At 46.1% G+C, this 27,430-nt stretch overlaps 1 protein-coding gene across 5 annotated transcripts in view; it reads left to right on the top strand.

Annotated features, from left to right (window-relative positions):
- The first annotated feature begins 13,003 nt into the window (after positions 1-13,003).
- DCAF1 (DDB1 and CUL4 associated factor 1) overlaps positions 13,004-27,430 on the top strand; it is a 1,123,544-nt gene continuing 1,109,117 nt past the window's right edge. For all 5 annotated transcript variants that reach the window (XM_086938831.1, XM_086938834.1, XM_086938833.1 and 2 more), the window contains exon 1: positions 13,004-13,128. The gene's annotated coding sequence lies outside the window, so the exon portion shown is untranslated. The remainder of the gene's footprint in view (positions 13,129-27,430) is intronic.

The following is a 27,430-nucleotide window of genomic DNA, read 5'->3' as shown; positions in this document are numbered from 1 at the left end:
GAAGCGGTCCCGAAGGCGAGCGTTCCCAATTCTAAAGCTTTACATCCACGTTGGATTCAAAGGGCGAGTTCTTAGACATCGGCTGATTTTTATCTTTGCCCCATCATTACAGACGCAGGAGTTTGTACAATACTGTTACATTCCATATAGGTACCCTGATATAGGCCCAGGTAACATTGTAACCCTTCACCTATATTCTTCCCTACACTACACTTATAATGGTTTACAGGGATTGACCTTTTACCTAGATACAACACTGCATTTAGAACGTGGGTTTTCCCCAGTTCGAAATCTAATACATTATGCATGAAGATTCTTAGAAGCGCGGCAGGACTACCATTTCCTGTATAATATCTATGTCTAAAGTTCATACCCAACATCATCGTAAGTCTGACACAGTAATACAGCAAGGTAGGACCCCTGGCGAGACCTATGGGTATATATACATCACATCTTGTTAAGAAAGGAAGAGGAGACCAGGACTTTCCAGCCGACACACTGACCAGAGAAGCTGAGGTTCCTGCATGCAGACACTTCAGCTCACATTGGTCTAACATCCCTTGCGGGTGTCCAACTCGAGACAAGGACGGGGTCCCATAGTCTCTCACTTCAGGTAATGGGGTTGACGTTATCCTTGAGGGATTCTTGGCTTAACACCTACACACATGTTAGGTACACTTAGGTATATCTGGTTAGGGAGGCATCGTAGGAGTTCACATCTTTTTTATCATGTATTTTATATACTTGTATGTATCCATGATTACTGCAAGATGGTAGAATTCTACCATCTGTTTACTTTCATTTTTTTTTTAAATATGTTTTATTGAAACAAGTGACATACAAGTACAGTTCTGTGCGCATGGTACAGTAGGGAATTGGAGAGTTGTCAACTCATGCAATGTCCGTGATAACGCTGACGATAGCTGGAATCCCAATAAGTGCAAACATCAATGAGCTATGTAGTCAGCTGTGGTGGGAATAATCTCAGCGTCTATATTAAACAACATTCTTACATTACTCAACAATGTATTTTGCATTATCCATCTCACCAGAGTGTCTGGCCCATTATGGCAGTCTAGGTGTTTCTCTGGTCCACTCTCCCGGGTCGCCCACACCCCTCCGCTCAATGTTGTATTGCATCATTTCCCAAGGGTGGGTCGCACCGCTCAGATCCGTCACTGGGCGTAGTGTGTGCATGCCATCGGTGCGGAGTGTACCTTGGTCATGTGTCGCGATGTGGCAGAGGGCTGCGGCGTGGGTCGTCACATAGTTTGTGTGCATGCGCTTGTTAGTCAGGTGTGAACATGCAGCATAGTCAACTGGGGGGTGACATTCTGCAAAAGAAAACTACCTCTGAACCGAGATAGGGAATAGAAGAGAAATTGGGGATGAAGTGAACCTTAATTCAAGGGAGGGAGGGGGGTGCTGCAGCGTGGCTCCTGTCGTCCTAGGTCCATGTTCAGGTAGCGTGTCAATGCGGGGTGGGGATGTAGTGCATGTGTGAGTCGACTGTTATGGGAGAGGTGCGGAGGCCTCTGACTGTGGGGCGGTGTCGCTCCTTGTGTGCCGGTCATGTAGTCAGTCCTCCCCAGCAGGGGGGGGGGAGGAGCATGGGGGGGGAGGAAAAGAGAGGGGGGGGAAGGTGGCAAGTGGGGGGGGAGGAAGGGTTCACATGGTTGGTGGCTCATGCCTATATATGTGTGGCGCCGGCTACGTGTAGGTGCCGTGTGTTGCTCTCCCCAGTCGTGCACCTGCGCATCGCTGGAGGGGGGGGTTTGAAGGATTTTCGCTCAGCCTACGTCAGCCCTCGGTCATGGCAGGCCCCGCCAAACGCCCGCAGGATGTCGTCCCAGATCTGGGCTATTGGGATGGCTCTCCGTCCCGCGTTTTCCTCCCTGCGTAAAACCATACCCTCTGCTGTTGCCCAATAGGTGAGGGAGGCGCACCAGTGCTTCGTCAGTGGTGGGTTTGCGTCTTTCCAGTGTCGTGTTATGAGTCGCTTGGCGGTTATCAGTCCCAGATCCCAGAACCTGGTGTGAGCCTTGTTGTGTTTTGTTCTTTTGAATAGGCCTAGTACACAGGTGTCCCAATCGTGTCGCAGTTCCATGTCTGTCCCCTTTGTCAAAAGAGTGGTGACATCATGCCAGTACGTTTGTAGACCGGGGCATGCCCATATCATGTGCAGGAGGTCTGCGTTCAGTAGCGTGCATCGTGGGCAGCTGGAGGTATCCAGCGCGAAGTAACGATTTATCTTGTCCGGGGACAGATATGCCCTGTGTATAATGTAGAGTTGTATTATTTTGAACTTCGAGTTGCGAGGGATGTGGCGTAGGCTTTCCAGGATTCTCTCCCACTCCTTATCCGTCCAGTCCCTCCCTCTGTCTGCCGTCCACCTGTCTCTCAAGGGCTGGAGCGTGTGTGTGGTGTGGGACTGTAACGCCTGTGTTAGCCAGTGTATCACATGCGACCCACTCCCCATGATGTGTAGGTATTGGATCAACAAGTGGGTCTGTGGTTCTTCCGAAATGTCGAACCAGTGTTTCGTGAGTACCCGGACCATGGAGGCATGGAGCAAGAATTGTCCTGTCGGCAGATCAGAGTCCTCCACCAGTCTCTCGAACTGGACTAGGGTGCCGTCGGTATATAGGTCCGCCAGTGAATCTATTCCTGCACGTTCCCAGCTGTGTAATTGTGTCGTAGTGACTACTCCCCCAGGCCTGGGCATGCCTTCCAGCGGGAGTGTCGGGGCGTAGGGCGTAATCCCCTTTGTCAGCGCTAGCGCTCTTTTGTAGCATCTAAGCGCCACCGCAAGGTGTAGTTGCACTCCGCAAGCCGCGCCATTCAGGGGGTGGAACATTGCGAGAGCCCCCGCATGGGTCAGGGCCAGGGCAGCGGAGGCTGTGTCGTTGAGGTTTCTTCCCGCAAGCCACGCCACCACCCATTGGAGTTGCGCCGCGAGGTAATAAAGTTCGTGATTGGGGACCGCTAGTCCCCCCGAGGACGTCAGGGTGTATAGTTTCTTCAGGGCCACTCTGGGCCTCCCCGTGTTCCATATGAGTGCTCGTACCATGGTCTCTAGGTCTTTAAATATCCGGGCGGGGACATACACCGGTATGTTCGAGTAGTAATAAAGGAGTCTCGGCAAGACTATCATTTTCGACAAGGTGATTCTGGCTGGGACGTTCAGTGGGAGCGTGCTCCAGAAAGTTATCTGGGTTCGCAGGGAGGATATAGCCCTGATCAGGTTGCCCTCCAGTATGTCCGTCGGAGACCGGTATATATAAATACCGAGGTATTTAAAGAAGCCCGTGTACCAGGTCAGTGTCGTGCCTCCCAATTGCACCGCGCATTCCTGCATGTCAGGGTGAAAGGGGTAAACCCCAGATTTCCCCCAGTTGACTCTCAATCCCGAGTGGGCCGTGAAGTCACGTAGGGTGTCCGCGAGCCTGGGCGGCATCTGCGTGAGGTCCCTAATATAGAGGAGCAGGTCGTCAGCGTACAGCGAGACCGCGTGCGTGCCGTCTATCAGCGGGATGCCCGATTCCTCACCTTGGCCCCTCAGTAGCTCCGCCAGCGGCTCCATCGCCAAGGAGAAGAGCAGCGGCGATAACGGGCAACCCTGTCGTGTGCCCCGTCTGACTCGTATAGTGTCTGATAGGAGGCCCCCGGTCCGGACCCGAACGCTAGGTGTTTGGTACAGGAGGCCGACCATATCCAGGTATGCATCTCCCAGGCCGAATGTCTGCATTACCGCCCTGAGATACGGCCACTCTACCGAATCAAATGCCTTTTCCAGATCTAGGACAAGGCAACCCGATTGTGGCCAGGGCCCCCTCGCATATTCCTGTACCCTGAACAACCGACGGATATTGAGCGATGTGCTGCGCGTGGGCACAAAACCGTTCTGGTCTGTGTGGACCAGAGTGGGGGTGTACTGGGCTAGTCTCCGTGCTAGTGTGGATGCTAATATTTTATAGTCATGTTTAGGAGGGCGAGAGGCCTATACGAGCCTCGTAACGTCCCGTCTTTACCCGGTTTTAAGAGGGAGACCAGGGTGGCTTCATTCAGAGAAGGTGGTAGGGAGGAGTCGTCGAACGCCGCCTCATATACTTTGATGAGTTTGGGGATCAGGAGATCCGGATACGCCTTATAGAACTCCGCTGGGAGTCCATCAGGGCCAGGGGACTTACCATTGGACAGAGCTGCTATGACCTCCCGGAGTTCCTCGGAGGTAATGGGCGCCGCTAGGTCTGTGCGTTGGGCGTCACGGAGTGCCGGTAACTGGATCAGATTGAGGTATCCCTCCGTGTCCGGGGCAGGGGTGGGCAGGTAAGAGCGATACAACGCGCCATAATGGGCAGTGAACGCGTCGTGGATCTCCAGTTGTGTGTGTAGGAGTGTCCCATCGGCTCCCAGCACCTTTGTGACCGGTTTTGTCTTTTCCTCCCTGTTAATGAGCCACGATAGCAATTTACCTGGCTTGTCACCCCTATCGTGGGTGCGTGCCGCATGGGCCGCATAATTCAAGCATCTAAGCCTCTCTAGCAGTTTTTTATGGCTCGCTTGCGCAGACCGTAATTCCTTGCCGTCACGCCTAACCGATTCCTGTTCATGCAAGATTAACTCAGTCTCAACCCTCTGAAGGTCACCATCTGTTTACTTTCATAATACTGTTAATCATTTATATCTTTGACTGTCTAATGGTTGAATTATTTCCCTTTCGAGAGAGGACGCCGCCCCGCGGTCGCGCTAATCCTGACGATTTCGGGCTATCCCCTGCTCCCCCCTGATCCCGTCTATATCCCGCACCCGACGGGAAACTACTCCGACGCTGGATCCTCGAAGGTTTGATCTACCCGAGGCGCCATCATCATTGAATACCTGGGGGCTATCCCCTGTTCCCCCCGGATCCTGTCTGTATCCCGCACCTGACGGGAAACGATTCCGGCGTTGGATTCTCGAAGGTCTGATCCACCCGAGGCGCCATCACCATTGAATACCTGGGATAAGAGAACCTTCCTGTCCAGATTTAGCGAGCCTCATGGCCTCTGATTTGCTCCCCCTAGAGTACTGTTCGCTTTCCTGAAAGACTCCATTTGATAGGACGAACGTCTAACATTAAAGAAGGACGCTTATGTAGCTTAACCCTCTTGATTTCGTTCATCGTTTCCTACCAGGACCCCTTACCTGATCCTTGACTCTCGAATCCTGAGCCATTTAGAAATCTAGCAGCCGGACTCGCGAAAACAGACACCTTCTTCCCTAGAGAATCCCCTATTATTGACGCAAGAAACCCCCACTAATGCTGATGAAACCCCTACCACGCTTCTTTTACTCAGCGTGAAAAGTGTGTGTGTGTCCCCGCCCCCAGGTCATCCTCGCCCTGATGAAGGTGCAGCCTAAATAGGCTCTGCATTGAAACGCACGTTGGCGTGACTCATATGGATGGCCCTAAGTGTAGTCTTTGTTAAACCACCTTGTCTACATCGTCTTGCCTTCCTATTGTAACTTTAGTCCTAGCAGCCACATGATATTTCTTCTGCAGGCCTTGATGTACCCTTATGAATTTTATGTGCGTGATTGTATAATTATTGTAGTGAGTGAGGTTGAGAGTGAGTGTATTTTTAGTGGATGATTGTGGAAGTGTGTGGGACCTGAATGTATGCATTCTGCATAACTCTATCCCTGATTCTATTCAAAACCAGAAACAGCTTGGTTTTTCTTTCCACCTTTTGTATAATATAAGAGTCCAAATTAATGTACATATTTTCCTAAAGCATCTATTTGAATTTTCTATATGAACTCAAACTTAACAAATAACAAATAAATCATATATATTTTCACAAAAAAGGTCAATTGATTTTGTGTGGCGTATTGTCGGCTCTGATGCGTATTCTATGTCACCTCCCATCTGATTGTAAGGATCCCCATGGGACCTTGAAATTTACCCTGACAGGGTAGTTTTTGTTTCTATTCAGCTGTTCTTTCCCCTGTTTCCTGCCAGTATCCTAAATCCCCCTGTTGAACCCCCTTCTATTTTGAAGTTTTTAGGTTTCGCCTGGCGTCCACTGCGCAGCAGTGTTCGCGCAGGCGAAATCTTATGTTTTGCAGTACGGGGCTTTGTCCCGCCTCTCTGTTCCATTGGCCAGCTCCACAAATGGAGGCTAGCCATTGGAAGAGAGATCTGTCCGTAATTGTTGGAGCAGATTTGTGGGCGTTCCAGTGATTTTTTCGCTCTCCGCCCCTCTGTGAACGTCATTGCGGTGGTGGGCGGATGTTTTTTTTTTCTCTGCATGTTTTGGCCATTTTGGACGTGTCTTTGGAAGGGGTGGGCTGTGCACTGAGGCCGCTGGCTGATGTCGGACAAGCTGCAAACGGCAAGAGTCACCGCAGCAGTGTGGAGTCCGTTGCGAGCTGCAGACGGCAGGAGTCACCGCAGCAGTGTGGTGTCGGTTGCTTTTGTAATTTGTTCACTTGTTAAGACGTTGCTAGTGTGTCAGAGCGGTGTCAGCCACCGCACTGCGGAACAAGTAGCCCATCACGAATATTGTTGCTTTCAGATAGCTGCGTTTTCAGGTGGCGTGACAGCGTGAACTCCCCCAGTACACAGGGCGATGTTGTGTGTACGTAAGAGCTGCTCGCGTCCTCCCGTTGGCTCCGCCCTAGCGCATGCCATGCCAATTAAAGATGAAGCATTACGTTTTCCCACTGCCCAGAGGACAGCAGCGGACGCCTCCCGCCCATCTGGTACGTTTTTGTTTCACTTTGTTTTTCTAGGAGTGACAACAATACACAAACCGATCATGCAGTCAGTGGATCAGTTATCTGCTGTGCATTGAGAGGGTCACGAGAAGAACGCGTGTTTCATAGCATATGCACACTGCGTATTAGTTTATGGTCAGCCATACGCTGCAGTTTCACATTCACGGGAGGGGGGATGCTGAAGACAGCTGTACCGTTTTCTTGACAACAGCCGAGTAACCCGTTACTCGCCGTGATCTTTCTAGCTGGGAGATGGTGCCTTGTATCTGCTGCTGAAGTCCATGGCGAGTTACTGTCAGAAGTGACAAGTGCCAGGGGGCTCCTCAGACTTCTCTTCAGGTATGCGCTGCACTCGCGCACATGCCGTGAAAGATACCCCCAGACTGGACAGTTTGAACAGTAATTCTGTATGGAGATCAGGCAGGCCCCGGGCAGGCGTCCTGTAATGCATAATGTGGCACATGCAAAACAGACCTAGAAGCAAGGACACGCTGTTCCCACCTCCTACAGGTGAGGCGGCCTTGTTGTCAGCATTCGAACTAGTGACCTGTAGAGTGTGAATGTCGAAGCAGCGAGCATTCATCTCACTGAGCAACCGCTTTTTAATTAAATTGTTTAATGAGTGAGGTACTTGTCCCGGTGTATGATCATCTAGAAAAGAGAACCCAGCAGCAGCCACGAAATAACCACTACCCTTGGGTACTTAGCTGTGTAGGAATGTATGCTACCCTCCCAGCTGTGCCTATTTATAAAGAAAACTACATTTCACGAGGCCGTCACCTTTAATGAGGGTAAGCATCTTCTTGGAACCAAAATTAGTCTTTATTCACGTGTTTACGGTTTATGCGTCATACAAGTTTGTTCTGCTGCATGCTTTTCCTGCTTTTGGTCTGTGGCTGTCAGCTGGAAGGGAACAGATTCCTTCGTGATGTGTTCGGCCCACCTGCGAACAATTTAAAGTGCACAGGGGATTACGGCTCTAAATCTGTTTGTCATCATTTTAGAACCCTCTACCCCCTGCAAACATTATCTCGGGCATGTTTAGGTCTCGCCTTTTCCATTCCGAAGGAATGGGAAATGGCGAGAATTCAAGTGCTCAAAATACTCGTGAAACCACAGGTTTTTTCGTGCGGTTTCCTTCGAGTTCACGTGGCCACAGGCACGCGCTTTTGGGCCATAAACTTTCATGGCCATCTGTTCCCCAATGTCCCTCCCACCCTTCCTTTGATCTTGCCGCGAGTTCTTACAGGCTAATGGCCCTCCCCCTCCCCCAGCACAGAGCGCGCATCGCTTTATTGGGCCTTTAGCAGTCTGCAGAGGGTGACATTTAATAAAACAAAAGCACACTGTAAAACTTCGGGCACAGAGTATTTATACTAGGAAACAGCGCTCAGCCAAAGTCACGCACGTTAAACGCTTCTCCATTTCATAGGCTTCATAAGAGGCGCGTGTTTCAGTCATGACACCTCGAGAGACTGAGTGACGCTGAAGTCCCGAAAGACATCTTACACCTCCGCCATTCGGAACAACCCCGCTCGCCGCTGCAGCTAGTACTGAGGAGCCAAGCTGCAGTGAGTGTGCGCGACGCCATCTTACTTTCACCCAAGCTTCCTGGTGATCGGATGTTCCCTCAGAGGCTGACTCCAGCGTCATATCCCCTTTCAATGTTACACTGAGACACATAGTCCAGCCGCGGGTCTCGCCTTTTACCTGAACCTTTGACTCTGGGCCTTGGTTCCGAGAGGTAAGCTGCACATGCCAGCCAGGCTGTTCTCGTTCATGCCTTGATTTCTCACCAACGCAAGCATTTTCCTCCACTAGATCCTATTTATAAGGGAGACTACAGATTTTTTTAAGCCGAAAATTACACTATTTTAGCTGTCTCCCGCCTGAAATTACATCTGTTTCAATAGAAGTTCATGGTGAAATACATTCTCCCGATGTTTGTTTCACAATCTTCCACTTCTCCGTTCTAAATTGTTGGCATGTATACTTTGAGCAAGGTCAGAAAGGCTCAAGCCAGGCTACACAAGTTCATTGCTGATGAGTTAAATACATCACTTTCAATCTCTGTGCTGGTGTTCACAGGTTTCCGTAAGGTCGAATCCAATATTTTCTCGTTAGTTCTGATTTTGCCAGTAGGGGGAAGCCTGGACCAAGGTGTGCTCCTCTGAAACAGGCATTTGACATTTGTGCCCTGTTTAGGCAAGCGTTGGAGCCTCCTTTGAAGTGGCCACAGTTCAGGGAATGTTAAAGCTGGAAGACTGCAGAAAAAATATTTTATCATGTTTATTTATTGCGTATAAAATTATTTGACGTTGCTAAGGACCATGCAACATCACCACCCTATTGCCTAGGTTACGTGAATTACAAACAGAAGTACAACCGGGATCTGACAGAATAAACTGCTTTTATGAAGGGCATTTACATTTCAAATGCCACATGTTCTCAACAAATCTACAAATCAATAAGAATTGGTGCCTGGCACGTCATGAAGAAGTACAACTTCAAAGAAAGCAAACCATGACCGCAGATTATGTTTTGCAAAGCAGAGTAAAAGAAAGTTGAACAGTTCCCACAGATAACACTTGTTTGCATATAAAGGTAATATCTCCTGCCTCATTGCCCAACAAAGCCTTGGCGGCTTCACTGAGCCGCTAAGAGATGCCCTCGAAGTTGGAGGAATGTGGCAGAGAAATGCTGATGCAAGGTGACAAATGACTGATGTCAGCTTTGCCCCATGCCGAGATCTCTGCGCTTTTAAAGTATTAGCCGCCTAGCCCTGGGTTTCTGGTAAGAAATGATAACGGCCGCCTGCAGGTGAGTCTCACATTTCGCAGTCTATAAAAATGCAAATACCAAGTAATTCTGTAACCTTTATTTATTAACACAAGTACACTCAAACTCAAATTGAAGAATCTAGCAGCGTTCTTTTAAAAGTGCACAATACCCTTAGCTCTGAATGCAAGTCACCACAGTAGTTTTTTTATTGCTCTCTCAATACCACGAATTTTACAATACTTAGAATCAAAAGATGCATTTAAATTCTGTGTTTGAAGATAAATATATAATGTACTCTACATGGAAGTCAATGTCAGTTATTTTTTAATAAATGAGCACTTCATTCTAAATACAAGTACAGTGGCAGCGCTTTTTAAATGAACTTGGAAACAAGTAAATTCAAGTCGCTTTGCAGTTTCTTAAGTCAACACAGTGCAGTGTAAATGTATCTTGTTTCCTAATTAACCAAAGTGGATGCAGTTCCAACTCAACTATGCGCACCATTTTACCGTTACACTTGTTTCTGTTCTGGAAGTAAACAAAAAAGTAAACCTGGGCTCTGCTCTTACGTACCTCTGTGGATGTCTGTCACCTCACTCACACTGCACACAGGCCTCACTCAGTGCACACAGCCTTCAATCACACTGCATACAGTCCGCACTCAGTGCATACTGCACACACTCAGTGCACACTGCCCTAACTCACAGTGCACACAGCACTCACTCAGTGCACACAGCACTCACTCAGTGCACACAGCTCTCACTCGCCCTGCACACAGGACTCACTCACACTGCACCCAGGCCTCACTCACACTGCACACAGGCCTCACTCACACTGCACACAGGCCTCACTCACATTGCACACAGGCCTCACTCACACTGCACACAGGCCTCACTCAGTGCACACAGCCCTCATCACTCAGCGCAAAAACAGCATCACTCAGCACCACCACAGCATCACTCAGCACCACCACATCATCACTGGTTCAAATATGTTCTCTCAATGTTTCAAGCTTTATTACAAATGTCACAAAAAAATGTTAATATTTCACTTCTGTTCTTGGATTTTCGTCACTGAACATAATCTTCACAAACGTTATTTACAAAAGTTTAAGCTATTGCCATTAAAAATTACAATCACTTTTATTTAAGTATTAATTATTTAAAAAAATTAAAAGCCATTGTTAATTGTAATATCAATACATCTAAGTCACGTCAATACAAAACATGTGACATTACAAATACTAAAAGTGTCACATATGCTAAATTTAAAAGTATTGGCATTGTAAATCACAAAACATAAATATAAAATGTAATTTACAAAACCAATAGCTCCAACTTTCCTACTGCGAGACCTATTGGCAACGCCAGTGCTTGTTTTATTTAAATGTTTTTGAGGCCATTGAAAAGAGAGCTTCAAAATTTCACTGTGTTGAGAATTTGTGAATAGAATTAGCAGCAGGCAGCCTTCTAGAGCGCCTGTAAAGTAGGAAAAGTGGAGAAGTGTGGCTCAGGGGTTAGAGGCGGCAGACCTGGAGCTTGAGTTCGGCCCGGGACCAGGGTTCAATTCCCCGCCTCGGCGGGTCTTGGGCTCAAAATTCCACGGACTCGTTAATTCTCGCTCCGGTGCCTTCTCAACTCACGGGTTCACACTCTGCGACTCTGGGCAATAGCTTGCTTAATCTCCACAACGGCCCCTCGCGGTGGGATGCCTGGCTTTCACCTTGTGGATACCCTGCCAGGGTTATCTCACAGGGGAATACCAGGACGGGTTCCCTAAGCAAGCGCTGAGATGCCCCAGGGTAAGTTGTGCGCTATATAAGTTTCATTCATTTCATTTCACTGGTCCCAAGAAACAGCTTGAAGTATCATAGGGAATATCTTGCTTCAAAACCCAATTAAAACTCATGGTATTGTTTAAAACACGTAGCAGGCTATTCGGAAAGTCTTGCAGGATTTTGCAGGGGTCTGGTAACTTCAATGGAAAAGGTAGTTTAGTTTCCTCTAAAGCAAGTAGGGGGTACATGACCATGAAGTTCTACTGACATACAGAATAAACTTTTATTGGGTTTGACTTGTGTCACTTCTGTCATTCTTGCTGAACATATATTCTACACATACTCCTTATGGCTTTGGTTCAGCCTCCTTCTGCTTGTGGCTTCTTTGGTTCAAGAACCTTCACGGCTATAATTATGCCAGTAATTACAGGGGCGAATTAAACCTTCACTTCTGTTCTTTCATATGTTAGGTCTGAGAGCGGAAACTTATCTGGTGGGGGGGGGGGCTCTGCGTGGGTGTGTGTGTGGGGCTCTGTGTGGGTGTCTGGGGGCTCTGTGTGGGTGTGTGGGGGGCTCTGTGTGGGTGTATGGGGGGGCTCTGTGCTGGGGTGTGGGGGGGGGGCTCTGTGTGTGTGTGTGTGTGGGGGGGGCTCTGTGTATGTGTGGGGGGGCTCTGTGTGGAGGGGCTCTCTGTGGGTGTGTGTGTGTGTGTGGCATTTGCGAGAGATTAAGCTATTGGCATTGTAAATGACAATGCCATTTATTTATCTGTTTTCAAAACCAACACATAAATAAAAATGTAATTTACAATGCCAATAGCTCTAACTTTTGCAAAGGCGAAATTGTTGCATTGTAAATGCTTGTTCCTACTGTAATGTACCGTTTGCTACCTCTTGTATTTTGTTTGCTCACAATTGTCACTTTTGCCTCATGTAATTTAACGTTTGCTTTTGTAATTTATTCACTTGTAATCTTATCCTCATGTATCAGTACTGTTCCTATAGTGAAGCGCTCTGACACCTTCGGGTAAAGCCCCCGCTTTATAAAAACGCATAAAATAAATAAGTAAATCCTAGCTGCTGTCAAGCCAGACTGTAACAAACAAGCACGTATAGCACCTGCCACTCTCGTAGACAATAAACATCTCCACTGCCCCCTCGTGGGTCTATTGCTTTTGTACAAACCGCGCTCCCATTAAGACGCATCGGAAGGGAGGGTTGGCCCAAAATCTTCACGGCCAATTACCCCATACGGATTATACTGCTGGAAAGTATGCTTGTCTGGTGTTTAGCTTTGAAGGGCGTTTGTAGCGTGCTCCAAAGGGATTATTTATATGGAGCTTCATTTCTATTAAAAAATAAATACATTTATGACGTATTCCAAATATTGACTATAAGATTAATTTAAACGTTTTTTTAAAACTAAATATTATTTAAATATTTATACTTAGCATTTCATACATTACTCATATTTGTTTTAAAGAATAAATGTGTAATTGATGACCTGTTAAGTCATGCTCCTTTGTTGTGAGGGGGTGTTTATCAGCTCGGACCAGTAGGCACCCGTTACAACATGGCCGTTATATGTGCGCAGGCCTCTACTCGTTCAGTATTCGCCATTGGAGGAGGCTGAGTGACAGGACAAAGCGCTACTGTGGTGCTACCGGCCGGGCTCATGACGTATGTTGGTGCGCGCGGCCGTGACGCGAATAGAGCGGGACTCTGGAAGCCTGGAGTGTGTCTGAGAGGCCAGGGAAGGGGCACCGTTCAAGACCGAGGCCGGCGGCCGGTACCGGTGGGGAGGACGAGGTAGGCTGAGAGAGGTGTTGAGTATAAGGGGGCAGACGGTCTTGGTTAATGCCCCTCTGCCTTTAGACTGTTCACACGTGCTTGTCATGAGAGCTTAGCACAGATCATAACAGTGGTTACAGGTCTCTATTTAGAGTAAGGGGAATAGTGGTTGACGGCGTAGTGCCCTGTCTGTCTTAACGCTATTGTATCATCTATTAACCCTTCAAAGTAAAACCAAAATATAATCCCCAAGGCTGAAGAGCAGGTAACCCACCCTGATCTGTCAGACTTTTTGGAGCTGAGAATGTACCTTAGCAACGACTAGCCATATGAGCGGTAAGCGGTACATACCATGCCTGCTAATAAATTCCTAGAGAGGTGATTTGCCTTTCAGTTTGGGACTCATGTAACCTATAGAGCTGCCCGTTTGCCGGTGGCAACTCGTCGCCTCGTTCTCTTTGGCCGCTTGTTTGTTGTACATCTTAGTAAGATTGTGACCTAGCAGCCGGTGAAAGTGAGATTTCGGAGTAAATGAGGCAGTGTATCAACCGTAAAAAAACATAGTGTTACTAGTAATGTGTGGATATTAGTGGCTGTTAGGAGGGTGTTCTGGAATTGCCAGTGGGAGAGTTGGTGGTAGGATGAAAAGTAGACAACATTGTAGTTACAGTTTATTGAACCATAAACCGTAAACAACGTATACAGCCAGATTATAGCATAACTGACTATAGTCAGTGCCATTAGTTATCTTCACTCAGCTAATGGGTTCGAGCTTGCAGGCAGGTGAATGATTAGAGGGAAAGGAACTGTAAGTAATGTAATTGACCAGTCCCAACGTAAGCAATACTCTTAGCACACAATCACTCCAATTCTGTCACCACTTCCACTGCCCTCTCCCTGAAGAGGTGAATTTTCTGTTCTTATGGCCCGCATTTTTAATTAAGGACTTGGCATCTAGACGGCAATCCCACTTAATATTCTAATGAATACATCAGTATCTTTTGTGCATTTCGAGGAGAGTCGGATTTTTATAGCATGCAGTACATTATCTAAATGCAACACTTTACATTAAAATCTGACAATAAACTGTATAAACAGCTACCCACATTGCAAAATGAATCCATTATGATGTTTACAAAGCTCTTCTATTTGGTTTTGCTCTGTACACTGATATCCCACTGATGATACATATGCAAAGCTCTCTTATTGTGGTCCTCTTCCAGCAAAAGTTATAACCGTCCTAATGCTGAAACATCCACGTTTGTTTTTCTGTGCACTTAATTCTGACTGACCTCATGCATGAATATCCTGATATGCATTTTTTGCTACATTGTTATTTATTTGAAGTACCTCTCTTCTGACTTGCATGAATGAAATACATATTTTATCAATAGTTAAAACCAAGTAAATATATTAACAAATTAAAATACGGTTCACACTGTTAATCCATAACCCGTTTCATTGAATAGTACGTTTGAGTTAAAACAGGCCTTGCATTCTTTGAAAGGCGTGTAAGAGATGTAGTCTTATTTATATATAATATACTGTTAATTAATTTACCAGAAGGCTTAATAGACCATCATTATATCAGTTATAGCAGGTCTTAACTGCATCTTTGTAAGTTCACAGTGCCAGGCAACGGAAAGCCAGTGCTAGAAATTTCTTGAGCCTGCTTAAGAAAGCTGGACAACAACATAGCTAAAGTATTGTCTTTGTAGGGACAGAAGCAGCAATGAGTACTTGGTCTCAAGTAATTCCAGGATTGTGAGACCTCTCCTTAAATCGACCAATTTGAAATAGAATAAAATATATTGAATATACAGGACCCATGGTTTTGGAATTTGATGATCTCTCTGTTGTTGCATTGAACTCTATATCAGCTGTACCTGATTGCATTGTGGCCTTTATTTGAAGATTCCTTTATAATTTTTCACGCATATGAGTATGAACTGTTTTTTCAAAGGTTTTAAAACTGGTATGAGAGTTCGTTGTTCTGTGGTAATTACATTTGAAGTTTTTCTGCCATGGAGTTCACTGGGTTCTGCTAGGGTGTTTTTGTAGGGTGATTCTTGCCAGAGGACACCTATGAATGACTTTTGCTCAGCATCCGTTAGTTTGAACTAATACCTCCTTTATGGCCACATTTTGCGCTAGCGATTGCTCAGAAAACTTACATTCTAGACTTATTTGCTATTGACATGTTGATTTTGGTAGACAGAAGTTGGATCTAAAGACTGCTTTATGGTGCGTTTAACAAGCTGTTGAAATCACCGGGGATTGACGTCAGATAGTGTTGGTAAGAAGTGGAGAAGTGTGGCTCACTGGTTAGCGCGGCAGACTCTGAAGCAGAGATCAGGCTTGGGACCAGGGTTCAAGTGCTGACGCGGCATGGTCTTGGGCTCAATATCCGCGGACTCGATAATTCTCGCCTCTGCGCCTACTCTAATCATGGGTCCCAGGCTGCAACTCTGGGCAATAGCTTGCTTAATCTCCACAATGGCCCCTACGAAACTGGGATGCCTGGCTTCAACTTGGGGGTACCCAGGAGGGGCATTTCACAGGGAGAGCCAGGAAGGGTTCCACGGCGTTATACAGCGCTGGGACGCCCCGTTGGGGCAGCTGTGCGCTTTACAAAATACACTACAAGAATTTAAACTTTATCACTTGTAATAGTTGTGGTAATGATAGGCCTGTGATATTTTTGCATAATGTCAAGAAGGCATTAAGATATACAGCTTTGTTTTCTAAGACTAGGAGGAGTTCTTTAGTTTATCCTTTTGTTTGGAACTCTACTCCCAGATGTTTGTTAAAAGACACTTTGGATAATGTTGCAATTTTAAAGCTTACGGAGCTGCTCAACTTTGTCATTTTTAGGTTTCACTTAGGCATGCCCTTTTTAGGTCTCACCTAGGCATGCCCTTTTTAGGTCTCACCTAGGCAGTGCAGGCACTGTCTCTTTGAGACAGGCTGTATCTAATCTGTGGACTTGCAGCCAACCCATCCCTTTTCATTTGTTTCTTTTCTCTTCCCTACAAAAAGCTTGCTCCTGTGTGGATAATGTGTGTTTTTTGTTCATCCTTTTGGTGTCTTGCTCCCTCCCACAGAGCAGTGGCATATTACTTGTATCCTTTCACTTTCGTACATTGCTGTTTGTTTTGGCACACTATTTTTTTTTTTTAGTTAATTTCTGGCTGTCTTTTTGGAAGGTTCAGTTCTGTAAACAGGTCTGTAATTCTTGGTTTTATCTTGTCTAAATGCTTACTTTATCTCCATTTATGGAAGCCAGTAATGCTGGGGCGTTCTCGAAAGGACATTGAACCCTTTTTTGCAAAATGGTGTGTGAGTCCTGCTCTGAAGAGAGACCTACTCACTTGTGCAGCTCTATGTAGTTGTGACTTCATGTGCTAATGGCCCGCATGGTAAGCTTTGCTGGCCAATCACAAGGCGTTCTTTTTCAGTATCACTTAATAGCTCCTTAGTATCACATTGCCAAAGCCAATAGCTTGCCCAAATGCGAGGCCTATTGGCATTGCCAATGCTTGCTAGTTTGTGTATGCCGCCTAGATGACTAATGCTCATACATCGAGTTATTAGAACTGGATTTTTGCAGAAATACATTGATTGAGGATTGTGATCACTCTTGAAGCGATGAACAATTTGGAATGTTTTGAAAGAGATTCACCAGTTCTATAGAACAAAAGTAATCAGAAATGCGAATCTTGTTTTTGTGAATTGGGTGTAGATTATCGGAATATCTGATGGAAAGCAGCTTTAAGTGCTAGGAAATTCATTGATGTAGGAAGTCTAACAAAGTAATTCCCAAGCTATCTTTTCATTTTTGAGGTGCAGGTGGTTTGGGGATTTTCCATGTCTTTTCTACTTTTTGATGCCATGCATTATCCATGCTATTGTGCATTAGGTTAAAGTTACAATCTCCGGTTATTATAAAGCCTTGTTGATTTTGTTTTAATTAGCTGGGTGGCATTTAGACACTTATGTTTGGATCCAGCATGGAGGTAGATGTGTATTATCAATAGTTTTGAGGAATGAAGTGTATGTATGTATGTATGTATGTGTGTTCTTATATTTCTAGGTTTGGTGAAGCGCAACAGCTACCCCAGCAATGGGGCGTCCCGGCGCTATGAGACAGGCAAGCACCAGTAGGACAGAAAAAGAAAAAGGGGAAGAGGGGGAAGGGGGGCCTAGAGAGCAGGGAAAAGATAGGTCTTGATAGCTTTACGGAAGGCTGAGAGGCAATCTAAGGAACGAATGCTGAGGGGAAGATCGTCCCATAGTTTGGGACCAAGGACGCTAAAGGAGCGGCCTCCAGTTCGGCAGAGCCTAATCCTGGGGACGGTCAGAAGAAGTTGGTTGGAAGAACGGAGTGCACGACCTGGGACATAAGGTCGGGCCAGATTCCGCAACAGAGGGGGATTTCCTTGTTTGACGATCTTAAAGATCGTGGTGAGAGCCTTAAATTTAACTCGGTGTTCCACGGGCAGCCAGTGAAGCTTACGGATGGTAGCTCTGGCAGAGCATCTACGTGGGAGACCAACCAACGTTCTGGCCGCCGCATTCTGGATACGTTGGAACCTAGCTGTTTCCGCTTTGTTTGCTCCCAGAAGGAGGACGTTAGCGTAATCCAGGCGTGATAAGATGGTAGCCTGGATAATTAGCTGGCGAGCTTTAGAGTCGAAGAGCCCAAGTATAGGCCTGAGATTCCTTAGGAGACCTATGCAGGTGGCTGCCACCTTTTTAGTGTGGGACTGAAAGCTAAGGTTGGCATCCATCCAGACTCCCAGATTTTTAACACAATTTTTTGGGAGTGGGGTGGCGTCCAGGGATGACGGCCACAGGTGCTCGTTCCATAGGCTGGTGTTTCGGCCAAGGAGGAGCACCTCGGTTTTTCCGGCGTTAAGTTGGAGGTAATTGTCCGTCATCCATTGTGCCACTGCTACCATACCCTCTTTAAACTTGGATGCCGCGATGGACGGGCTTTCCGAGAGGGTGACAACCAGCCGGGTGTCGTCGGCGTATGAGACCAGCGTGAGCCCCCACTCTTTTGCCACGTCAGTAAGTGGCTGGACGTATAAATTAAAGAGGGATGGGCTCAACGCTGAACCCTGGGGGACACCTTGAGCTATGGGATGGGATTTAGAGAGAAATGGAGGGGCCGACACCTTGAAGGATCTATCCTTGAGAAAGGATTGAAACCATGCAAGAGCGAGACCAGTCACACCGGCCATCTCCAGACGCTTCAGAAGGATGTCATGGGATACCGTGTCAAAGGCTGCGCTGAGATCTAGGAGAATCAGCGCAGCACTTTGACCGGAGTCTAAAATCGTCCGGAGATGTTCTGTGGTGGCCAGTAGGGCAGACTCAGTGCTATGGCCTGCGCGAAAACCATTTTGGGAAGGGTCTAGTATTCCGTGATGATCCACATGTTTCGAGAGGATACCATTGACATGGGCCTCAGCTATCTTGGAAATCCAGGGGAGGAGGGATATTGGCCGGAAATTTTCCGGTTTAGAAGGGTCGAGGGTAGGTTTTTTAATTATCGGTGATACCCACGCTTGCTTCCAAGCTATGGGTACAGATCCAGAGGTGAAAGAAAGGTTGAGGATGTTCAGCATGGGGGATAGGAAAAAAATCAATCGAGTCCAGGAAATGAGAGGGGCTCATGGGGTCAGCTGGGGAGCCGGACTTCACTTTCTTACATAGTTTGGTCAGGTCAGCAGCAGTGATGGCAGAAATTTTGGAAAGAGGAGTGAGGTTAGAAGCTGGGGTCTTAGGTACTCCAAGGGGAGGAGGGATCTGCGGAAAGGTCGCGTAGATTTTTTGGACCTTTTCAACGAAATATGTTGCAAGCTGCTCACATTGTTCGTTGGAAGAAATTTTAGGTGGGGGTGCCCTAGGGTTTTGGAGTTCTTTAACTAATTTGAAGATGGTTTTAGTTGGATTCGGGTTGGAGCTAATTTTGTTGGCATAAAAAGAGGCACAGGAAGACCTAATGGCTTTATGATAGATTTTAAGCCTGGATAGATAGTTTGCCTTATCCTGGTTGTCATAGTTTTTTCTCCATTGGCGCTAAATGGTGCTAAAACGCTCCCGGCGAGATTGCCTGCGGAGTGTGTTACAAGTCTGTGTGGCGCTTGTTTATTTGGCGCTTTTACGTGATCGCTGGTAAAGTGGGCGTGGCCTGCGAGGTGGGCGTGGCCCAAGAAGTCGCCGATTGGCGTCTGTCTGATCGAACGTTGCAGCCGGCGCTGAAGAGCGTTCCTCGGCTGTTTAAGGTGAGACAACACAGATTAGTTTACCAACAATTCAATAAATTTTAAAAATGGTGCTAAAACGCTCCCGGCGAGATTGCCTGCGGAGTGTGTTACAAGTCTGTGTGGCGCTTGTTAATTTGGCGCTTTTATGTGATCGCGGGTAAAGTGTGCGTGGCCTGCGAGGTGGGCGTGGCCCAAGAAGGCCCATATAGCGCTCGATGTTACCCTTGGGCATCTCGTCGCTTGCCTTGGGAACCCGTCCTGGTTTTTCCCTGTGAGATCACCCGTGCTGGGCATCCCCAAGGTGAAAGTCAGGCATCCCGCCGCAGGGGGGCCGTTTTGGAGATTAAGCAAGCTTGTTGCCCAGAGCTGCATAGTATGAACTCGTGCTTAGAGTGGGCACCGAAGCGAGAATTATCGAGTCCGTGGACAATTGGGTTTTGTTTTTAGTTTAGTTTGCACTGTCCATTTTTTTAGGTTTTTTTCTTTGCATTTTTTTGGATAAATCTGCAAAGTTTCCGGCTTGTCTAGAAATATGTGATATCTTGTCTGCAATATTCAGACATTTCAAGTTCATGTCTTTGGCAGATCTCCCACAATGCACTTCTCAGTTGACCTACACCGGTTGTCACGATTGCTCTGAGCTACCCTTCCAGATTTGATATTGCACCTCTAATGAAATATACAAGTAAGAACTACTAACAGGCCGGATAACTTAATTACAACTGCCAGGAAAGAATGTTCTCTGGACAGCTATAGAAACCGAATTGGGCAGCACATTGATCTACCTCCTGAGGCAGCCCCATATGTTATAATCCTTACCGGGGTTCCTGAGTTGGCAGAAGGGAGGAGGGAAGGTTATAGAGAATTAAAAAATAAAACGATCTATTGGTTAAAAAACAGCCTCTCCCCCCCGGAGGTAAATGGGGAAATTGTGCATGTGAGGAGACTTTCTTGGGTGGGTTACAGACCCAAAGACATTGAGGGAGACGTTCTAATTGTCAATTTTGGAGACCGTAGAGCAGTTACCCACATAATGGATTGGTATTCGGAAAGAGGAGACCGAGGAATTTCTCCCCACGATCCGAGTTATTTTTTATCCCCAAACATCAGTGGCCCCTTCCAAAACTAGACCAATTTGGGAAAGACCTAGGAACTTTGTACGCAATCCACATGCACAATACCCTAGATCACCCACTCGAAGAGCACCCCCATACCCGTTACATTTTTGCACTGACAGGCCCCCTACCCTTCATCCTTATCATCTAGGTAGTCAACAATATCCACCTTTTTAATCCACAATGGTCAATTCGGCTAGGGAACCGATTTGAGATGTTGGCAGGCCTAGACGAACTGGACTGACAGGAGATGGCTCCAATGTGGGGGAACAAGAGGAAACTGTTTCCTCACCCCGGGTAGGACCAAACAGTATTCTAAATAAAGCACTTATAGATAGTGTAAAGAGCACAATTACGGATAGGGGTCGGGTGGTAGAACTAAGTAGTACTCAGAATAATGTACTTTCAGATAGTGCAAAGAGCATTATTACTGATAAGGATCAAGTGGCAGGAATGCTCCATGGCCATGAGGAAGCTATTCCTACATCTAATGACGGCAGGCCACAAAGCGAATGTCACAGGAAAGCTCCGCACTTATACAGGGATAGGCCCGATAGCGGTATTATTGATACTACCCTGAATGTGATTAAACCCTGTCTCAAAATTCTCTCCTGGAATGTAGCATGCCTGACATATAAAGTATCCTACTCTTCGTGGTTAGAGATAGTTACTTATTATAACATCCTGTGTTTCCAGGAAACATGGACAATTGATGAAGTCCATTTATCCGGGTTTCAGTCCCTTCCATACTCCTGCAATTGAAAGTCCCCAGGGGAGAAATAAAGGGGGTCTCTGTACTTATGTCTCCACCACGGTGGGGACTAGAGTATTAAAGTATCAGACCACTGAGTTCTATCAGATTTTAACACTTAGTCGGGGTAGAGCAAAGAACATGATTTTAATTAATTTCCACAATAACGTGCCCCCAAACACTTTGGAAAAAGTAATAAACAATTTAATATACACTATCACTACTCTTAAAGAGCAGCTAGTAGGGGAGACGATTGTGTCCTGGGTAGGTGATTTTAATTGTATCGTCTGCCCTAACAGCTCGACGGGCATTTGTGATCTAGGCGAGCACGAAGACGACAACCCTACCCATTTTATACATTCCAGTGTGGGAAATACGCTGAATAGCATGATTTTTCATTTTAATTTGTCTTATATCAATGAGCTTTGCTCCCCTCCTATTCAGTTTCAGCCAACTTTCCATGGGAGGGGGTGCAACTCAACGAAAGATTTTACTTTTCTAACTGCAACCCACTTACAATTAATTACGACATGGGAAATACTTGATGTTATTTTCAGTGACCACTATCCGATTTCTTTTAAAGTAATAATTGATGGGTTCCAACAGACCTTTAGGGATAGAGTTTTGTAGCAGCCAGCGATCAACCTGGCTACTAGAAATGACTATTCCATTACATGGGATAAAGTGGAACCTGAGGGACTTTTAAAAAAGTTAGTAACATTAACCAGTGAAGATATCTACATATGTTTGTCACAAGTAGAGGAGCCATCGAAAATCCTGGGTTCCTTTCTAAGAATTCAAGCGGAATTAAAAAGGTTACTGACCAGAGTATACCGACCGGACGCAAACCGACGTACAGGCTGGTTTAATAAAAACTGTACCAAAGCTCTTAAAGCTTTAAAAAAGGCCCTGCACAAAACACCAAGATCACCAACGGCGATCCGAAAGGCCAGAAAGCTGTATTATTCAGCATTTAAAACAAGGAAAAAATTACTAAGGCAAGAGGCCTGGTCGGCTCTGATTGCGGCCTCTAAGAGTAGGGACAGCAGCGCTTTCTGGAAAGCGGTCCGTGCCTCTTACTCACAGAAAGAAGACAAGGATGTGATAGATATGGCCATCAATGGGGAAACCTGGGCTAATAATTTTAAATAGCTCTATGACACAGCAAATCTTGTGGACCCTGAAAGTCCCAAAAATGAAAAAGCGACACCAGAATATAGAAACAATCCCTCTGGGGTTTTTCTGATTGGTATTATCTTTACTCACGAGGAGGTTTTAAATGCAATCAAAGAAAGCTCTTCGGGCAAAGCCCCCGGACCCGACAAAGTCCCTATTGACGTTTATAAAACAGAGATCAACTTGTGGGCTCCCTTGTTAACTAATGTTTTGAATAATACTATTAACCATGGGTTCATTCCATCCTGGACAGAAGCCACTGTTGTTCCAATCTTCAAAAAAGGAGATAGGAACGACCCTACCTGCTACCGGCCCATCTCACTTCTTGATGCGCTAATGAAGGTGGTAGGCCGTATAATTTTTCAATAGGATTCAGACATGGGCAGAAGAGGGCGACATTATCTCAAATGCACAGTACGGTTTAAGATCGGGAAAGGGGACAGTTGAACAGGGTCTAAACCTAGCTCTAATCATCTCCAAGTATACTCAGGCCAAAAGAGGTAATCTATTTGTTACTTTTGTGGACCTGAGTTCCGCTTTCGATTGTGTGGACCATACCAAATTGTGGTCCACACTTTCGGAAATGGGAATAGATGACCAAATTCTAATATTTATTAGGGAGTTATATAGAGGTGCGGGTGCCAGAGTTCGCTATGGCAGGATGGGAGAGTGTTCAGGGAGATTCCCCGACAGGGGTGCATATTAGCACCCCTTCTCTTTACCCTATATATAAATTCTATTGGCAAGCATCTTGGGGAGTCACAGTTCGATTATCCGACCATATTGGGATCACCGGCGCCAATATTTTTATACGCCGATGATGCTGCTATTATGTCCCAAACAAGGATCGGTCTACAGAGGGCGGTCCTGAAATTCACAGATTTTATGAGTAATAGGGGCCTAAAGGTCAACATTACAAAAACTTACACAATGGCCTGTGGGTCTGGGATGAAGAGGGCACCTGGTCCAAATTTCCTCGAAGGGAGGAGGATTGCGACCACCGATCAGTTCTCCTACCTTGGAATAAACTTCGACAGGAGAGGTTACTGGCACACAGCAGTGAGGGCCAGAAACCTAGCCTTCTCTCGGGCAATAGGCGCCCTTAATAATTTCGCAGCTAACTTAGGGGGCAGACCGGTGAAAGAACTGACTCTTATTTATAAAGCCAAATGTATTTCAACAGTTACATACGGATCTGGACTTTGGGGAATCGAAAATGCTCAACCGATCCAACAGAGTGAGAACCAGTACCTCCGATATTTGCTGGGTGCCCCTAAATCAACTGCCACATTTATCTCACATATTGAATTAGGTCTACCGTATATTCTGGATGCGATAAAAACTGCGCCCTTATTGTTATGGCACAAGGTGTGGGTTACCCCGGAGACATCGCTCAACAGAGATCTAATCTCTGACTGTCTTACTCTTGACAGTCTCAGTAACATCAAATGGCTAGCCTATGTAAAAAACATGCTGACTGAGATTGGCCATCCGGAGTTCTTCACAAGGCCATCCAGCATGGAAATGGTTCCCAGAAAGATGCTGAAAAAAATGGCCTTTGACCACCTGGCCAATAAGAAATGGGAACTGGAAAAAATCAAACCCTCAGTCGTGGTCTACCAGAAATTACCATCAATGAAGGAACTCAAAGGTATCTCCTAAGTCAACTAAGTTGTTATACACGCATGCTACTGACCTGCTTTAGGTTTGGCACCTTTTTTCGGTTAACAACCTTCCCAGACTGTAACAACTGGTCTAGGGAGAAGCTCATTTGCCCATGCGATGACACTTCTGCTCAATCGAAAATCCATTGTGTTTTATTTTGTAAATTTTATTCTGTACCCAGGGGGGCTTACCTGAAACTCATCTTGAGGTCGTACATGTAGAACAGCTTTTGTTAGGCTGCAACAGCTTGAAAATGACGCTGTTGCGCATGCTGTGTCTAGTTTTTTAAAATTAGTGATCAAGTTTAGAAAGTCCATGTAAATAATCATGATTTTAAATCTACTTCGTTTTATTTGGAACATAAGATTCTTTTTTATGATAAAATGCTATTCTTATTTAATGGAGAATTACTGGGTTAGGCACTTTTAAAATGTACACTTTTATGAATTCAATATTGATAACCGAATAAAGCTCTTTTTGAATTTGAAAATATACAAAATATCAAAGTTTTAGGCTCAAACAGAGAATTTTCACAAAATCAGCATCTCCTGATTACTTGTCTTTTGTAGGGCGGTTCTTTACCGGCAGGTTTAGAACTTCATATACAAAGGGCCCAACTTTTTTTTATCCTTTTAAGGTCAGTGAGTATCACGAAGTTCAGAAAGAAATATTTGGTATTTCTAGGTAATCACTTTAAATGTGTTGTGCAAATGCTGTTAATCTTATCCTCGTAAACTAAACCCTTCTGTAAGTCACCATAGAAATGGTACAACCTGGCATAAGCACTGAGCATAATGAGAAAAGTAAGCTGTATGCTTTTATTTTTGTTTTTTGTTTTTGTTTTAGAAAGTCATGGTCAAAATAGAGAGCTTAGTGTGATACACAGTACTGGTACAGACGTAAATAAATGCAATATGACATGAAATACAGGCAACAGCCCACGGCGTCAATGTACAGTGGAATGTGGGGGATAAGTGCAGGCATAACATCAAGTAACCCACAGGGCTGTTGCATTGCCAGGATTGGTCTATTTCCCTAGCACCCTCCCATACAAACAGAGATGAAGTATTATTGTCACATGAAAAAGAAAGAAGAAAAAAAACATTCAAAGCATGGGGGCTCACTGTCACCCCATGCACCTAGCCGACACCTTCAGGAACAATACCATTGGCAATCTGAGTGTCAGCCTCAGTGCGCTTGCTAGTGATGTACGCTTTGTACGGTCCCCAAATGTCCACCGGTCTTGAGGAGCTGGGCACTAATGTGGCGTATTCCTCGCAATTTACATTACAAAACGCCAAACTGCGAAGCCATGACTGTAGTGAAGGGACCTTCCTACTACCCCATAGTAATGCCACCTCGTGTTTGGCCAACAGAAAACCAAGCGCAGCCAATTTCCTGACCTTCTTGGGGAAATTTACCATTTATCCCAACAGTGCAATCTCAGGAGTGGGATCAATGTCATGGAGAGGATGTCCCCTAGTGTGATGTGCACCTGAACCCAGTATTGCTGTATTTTTGGACAGGTCCAGGAGAGATGGGCAAAATTGGCAAATGAAGCCGAACATTTCTGGCAGTAATGGGATCTAGCGGGGTCTATCTTGTGAGACAATGCGGGGGTGTGGTACATTCTGCTGAGAAATTTAAAGTGAAGCAACTTATTCCTGCTATTTAGGGACACCTCCCTCGTTGCCCTGCAGCACTGTTCCCATTAGTCATCGGTAATAGGCCTGTTTAAATCAACCTCCCATGCTGTGCGGGCCTTGGCATCAGAGAACGGCAGGGACATCACATATTGTTTGTACAATTTGGAGTTCAAATGCATGCCTGTTGGACACTCTATAATTAAGGTCTGTGGTGGGGCCGGCTCAGGAGCATCCGGAAAAGAAGGGAACGTGGCACGCAACATGGAATACATACGTTTCAATACAAAGGTATCCAGAAAGGAGCGTTCACTAAACCGAGCTTCCTCTGACATTGAAAAAACATGATCGTCTGGAAACAGGTCACCAATCGTGCAGATCTCAAATTCCTCCAGCGTGCGTTGAATCAAAACCTCCCCCGTTATGGGAAGCAATGAAGGGTTTGGTAGAGGCAACGCCGGGGAGTACAGTTGGACTAGGCTCAACAGCCTTTGCAACTTGTCCCATGCCCAGCAAGTGGTGGATACAGTCTGAATGTCCCTAGGGTCTCTAGGGATGCCTGTGGGTAAAATGGCAGACAGCTTCTGCAGAAGTACCAGGTCCGTTTCCGGCTTCAAATAGGGGACACAGGCGTCTGGGTGATACCAGGCGTAGGAATAGCAACATTGTGCAGTCAGGTAATATAAATACATGTCCGGTACCCCAAAGCCTCCTCTTTCACATAGCAGGGTCAGGGTTTGCCAATTCACATGCGGTCTCTTGTCTCCCCAAACGAGACGCAAGAGGAGTGTTCGCAGTTGTAAAAAAAAAAGGTCTGAGTGAGAGGAATGGGCATGTTGTTGAAAAGATACAGAAACCGAGGGAGGACTACCCTTTTAATAATGGCCACTCTACCGGCCATCGATAAGGGCAGCCTTAACCACCTCTCAACCTGCGATTCCAAAAAACAAATTGCCAGGCCATAACTTAGCCTGATAATAGTGGCAGTGTCTAGATGTATATAAACTCCGAGATACTTGATTGCATCTTGGCACCATTCAAGCGGGGATTCGCAGTCCCAGGAAAACGTTCTGGTAGTCAATGGGAAAATAACAGACTTGTGCCAATTGACACTGAGACCGGAGAATCTGCCAAAATGAATAATTTCCCGGATAAGAGGTTTGAGGTTAAGATGGGGGTAGCCTGACATAAGATTGTGTTATCAGCATACAGGGACACCAAAAGAGGGCCCGTGCGAAACTGTAAGCCACAATGTAAGTGTTTTTCTTGGAAATGTCGAACTAGTGGGTCCATTGCCAAAATGAAAAGTAATGGGCATAGGGGGCTGCCCTGCCTCGTGCCACGAGATAAGCGAAAAGGCTCGGAAATAGTACCATTTAGGCGCAATCGAGCTGTGGGTTCGGTATACAATAGAGCAACGGTAGAGACAAAACACTCGGGCATTCCCATACAACGCATGACAGACAGAAAAATGGCCACTCCAGGGAATTGAACGCCTTCTCTGCATCAAGGAGCACTACAGCGGCAGGTACGGTAGGATCAACACCGTAAACAGAGTCCGCAAGTTGAGTGAGGTGGATCTGTGAGGGACGAAACCAGACTGGGCCGGAGAAATGATGGATTCCATTAATAGAGCCAACCGGATTGCGATCACCTTCGCCAGTATTTTATAATCCAGGTTTAGCAGGGATAACG

The sequence above is a fragment of the Lissotriton vulgaris genome, chromosome 9 (genome assembly GCF_964263255.1).
Source record: "Lissotriton vulgaris chromosome 9, aLisVul1.2, whole genome shotgun sequence".
In the NCBI taxonomy this organism is placed as follows: domain Eukaryota; kingdom Metazoa; phylum Chordata; class Amphibia; order Caudata; family Salamandridae; genus Lissotriton; species Lissotriton vulgaris.
Note: the sequence above shows the minus strand (reverse complement) of the source record. Positions and strands in the feature narration are given on the sequence as shown.